Here is a 3,865-nt window from a genome sequence, read left to right on the forward strand (position 1 = left end):
TGGACGTGGCCATCGCCAGTGGTTTAATAAAGAAATCAATGTATTTCGAAAGGGGTTCCAGTAGTGAACCACAGCCCGAGACTATAGGTCGTCCTGGGGGGTTCTCAGTGTCTTTATGTATTTTAGGCATAATGTAAAATAGAGGTATGCGATCTTCCGACAGGTTGATAAATTCAGCCTCTTTAGTGGAAAGGAAACCCGATTGGTTTCCTTCTTCAGTGAGTTTGAGTACCTTTAGCTTAATCATTTCTGATGGATCTTTCACCAATTTGGAATAGTGCCCAGGGATGTGTAGAAGTCTCAGAGCTTCTTGATCATAACGATCAGCATCCCAAACAACTATCCCACCACCCTTATCTGCAGCCTTAATAACTATTGATTGGTCCGAGGCTAATCTCTCGATAGCCTCGAACTCAGAAAGCGTCAGATTGGGTCCTTGTCGATTTCTTGGATGGCCAATAACTTTCTCTATTTCTTTGAGAACTCATTTTTCAAAGATCAAGACCTCTGGAGGCAAATCATTCGAGTTGGGGGTAAAGGTGGAAGGTTTAGAGAAGCCTGAGATGTTGGATTCCCTAGAGGTCACATTATTCGAAAAGAAAAGCTTTAGCCTTAATTTACGCAAAAAACCTTTTACTTCACTTATGATAGACATTGCACTTGGATTTTGAGTCGGAACAAAAGATAGACCACATTTAAGAATTGATGTTTCCGCAGATGTTAATATACGGGAGGATAAATTAAAAATTGGCATTGTTTCATTTACCACCTGTATGCTCGATTCCGGGTCTGAAAGTCCCGGTGCATCATCCCTTGTCCCGGGGCGTTCTGCATCGGCATATTGTGTGTCATTTGACCTTGGGGGATGTTTCTGCGGCCTCTTCGGCCGCCCCTTGCTCGAAAAGGGTGATTGCCCGAGGCATGATTGTTCAATTCCTCATTACCTGAATTACTAGAGGAAGTGTCTGAAAATGTCACCCATCTTTTTTTATTTGTATTATTGGGTCCCATATTCCAATTAGTGTTAGTTTTCCAAACCGTCTGAGGGTTAAAATCTTCCGCTAGATAGGGATACACCAATTCTTTCTTAAATAATGAAATGTCCTTTTTAAGTTTATTGGTCTTTTTTTCAATAGTAAGCTTCTTAAATTCCTGAAAAGATTTTTCTATCTGTTCAAGCTTTTGTTTAGATTCCACAATCAAAGTGTTGGTCAAAAAAGATTTTTCTTGTTCCGACAGCGTTTCTTGTATCTTCCCACTGACTCTTTGGGCCGTGGTTATGGTTAATACTAACAAATCACGGCTACATTTGGTAGCAACTTGACTAAAAGCCACTTTATAATCGTTGTCATCCAGGAAAAGACATGGGATAATTTTAACCTGCAGGCCTTGTGGAATAATACTAGATCTCAAATATTCCTTAAGTATATGACCGTGCATTTCTGTGCGGAATTGCTTCTTCTTTAAATTCAGAAGAGCATCTCCCGTGGCGCCTTGATTTGATGTTGGTAATTGTAAATTTTCAAAAAATGATGGACCTTGAATAAGTTCTGTTATTTGTGCCTCCGTGAAGGAGATGGTATCTGTTTCTGCCATGGCCTGGAAAATACCACCAGTCCGGAGTACACCAATTGACACACCCAGTGCAATAAATGTGAAAAAAGTTAAATTATCCTAGATAGGAAAAAACATTACAGTGTTAAAAAATATATATATAACCTGTACAGCCAAGGGCTGGAAATATGTATTCTCTGAAAGACACAGGAAACCCCACGCTTTGGATTGGAGTATTAATTAAGATTTAGATAGCGGAAAGACATCCAAAGGAAACAATTCAAAAATAAAGGTATCAAGGATTTTATTAAACCTGATACTAATTTAATATATCAAACAAATCATGATTAAATCTGCACTTGTAATAACAATTTACATAGCAGGAAACAACTTTTATTAAAAAAGACACATCTATATAATAAAAATCATCTTATTCAATCATCCAAGCATACAACCTCATCCATCCATTTAGACAAACCATTCATACTAAACACCAATCAATATACGACATAAAATCTATAAGAAAATTCATCATAATTAATTTATCTGAAAGATTTATAGAAAGAACATGAAATCAATTTGACGGGCCACAGCAGATGACATCAGTGGCCTAGGCAATTAAGATGGGTCCCAGAGTTTTCTGACCACGACCTCATCTTAGTCCAAACTCGACCGGTTTCGACGTATATACTTTAGTGTAGTGACGTCTTCATCAGGAGTAACAAAAATATATTCTAACATCAAGAAAGAAAGAAAATCACAGATAATACATATCAATGTGTGAAGCCCTTGTACTTGGACAAAAAACATATAACATCCATAATAAAAATATCTATAGCGGAACAATAGGTAATAATATACAAGAGCCTGCTACCAACCCGGGAAAAAGTTCCAGGATGGACCTGAGGTGACTGGCAGAAAGTAGTGCTACCCTCTTGTATTGGTGTCTCCGAGAGGCAGATAAGAGCCAGGCCATAGACAGAATCAATGCTACAGATATACAAATGTACACATAAATATCACAAGGTCAGTATGTCGATCCTCCACTACAGCGGCCCACGGACAGGACACGAGAGTCACATACTTAAGATAAAACTAAAGAATATTAACTAACCTTCATTCATGCAATGGAAGGCTGTGCGTCTCTTCCTTAAATTGTACGCTGTGTTCACTTATATTAAACAATAGCTTCTCCGTAGAGGTTCCTGCAGATAGCGAAGTGTGTGGACGCCAACGTTCTTCTCGAGAATGTCCAAACGCTCGTTCAACCAGCGGTCATAAATTTGGAGGTGACTCCCCGAATCCAGGGTTGGCTGCACCTGATGTTATATGGGCCTAAACACAACACAAGAGTTTGAGTATGTGAGAGACCGATTGTTCTTACAATTATATTATTGGCTACACCCAAAGTGAATTACTTCCAATTGAAAATAAATTGATAAATTAATACCACAATTGTGACTAAACAAATACGGCTTACTGAAAAGCTTGCTATTTAGAGAATTTCAAAAAGGTGGGGGGGGGGTGGGTTGTTGCATTTGAAAATTGCTCAATATTTCCGACTCCAGATTGCTTGACTCGGATGGGGTTTAACGGAAAGCCAAAGATGTGGGGCTCCCTTCTCTAAACAATAAAGGCAAGAAGCGATTTGAAAAACCGCCGTGATTCGAAAGGCCCCCACACGACAGAATGTTTACCTTAAGCGAAAGAACTCGCCAGTTCTCACAGTAGCTAGTCACCCGTATCCCAGCTGGGTCCGATTGGAAGTGGCGTGCAACACAGTATCACCGTTTCAAGGGTATTGATATATGCGTGAAAAACATCATGTGATCACGTAATTAACCACGTGACCACAAACTGAACTGGCCTACGTTCTAAATGGCCGTACCCTCTCAGATGAAAAACGCACGTGATTAGGCAGTATACCAGTGTACTACCCGACATATATAAAATGTTAAGACAGGTAGTATTTAGTTACTCGAATTCCATGGTTCCATGGTATTAAGGCCCAATGTTAATGTTTTTAGATTAAATATCCACATTTGTTCCTTGTAATCCAAATTTTTTAATAGTTGGGGTTGGTTTTGTGCATATACTTTTTCTATGCAAAACCATTCCATCTGATCAGCCGTATGGCCCATCTCGACAAAATGGATTACCATTGGGGCATTGAGGTTTCGAGTTCTGATCTTTGAACGATGTTCGTTAATACGGGTACTCACTTCTCTGGTTGTTTTGCCTACATAAAACAACTGGCATGGGCAACGAATGGCATAAATGACATTCTTACTTTTACAAGTGGTAAAGGTAC

General features: G+C 39.2%; 1 long non-coding RNA gene across 1 annotated transcript; it reads right to left on the reverse strand.

Annotated features, from left to right (window-relative positions):
* Nucleotides 1–1,841: 1,841 nt before the first annotated feature.
* Nucleotides 1,842–2,975, reverse strand: LOC138526607 (uncharacterized). Its single transcript, XR_011283654.1, has 2 exons — nt 2,669–2,975; nt 1,842–2,288 (listed from the first exon to the last, which is right to left on the reverse strand). It is a non-coding gene; the product is annotated as an uncharacterized lncRNA (long non-coding RNA).
* Nucleotides 2,976–3,865: the final 890 nt, after the last annotated feature.

Source organism: Ambystoma mexicanum, chromosome 7p, assembly GCF_040938575.1.
Source record: "Ambystoma mexicanum isolate Mex_15411 chromosome 7p, UKY_AmexF1_1, whole genome shotgun sequence".
Taxonomy (NCBI): Eukaryota; Metazoa; Chordata; class Amphibia; order Caudata; family Ambystomatidae; genus Ambystoma; species Ambystoma mexicanum.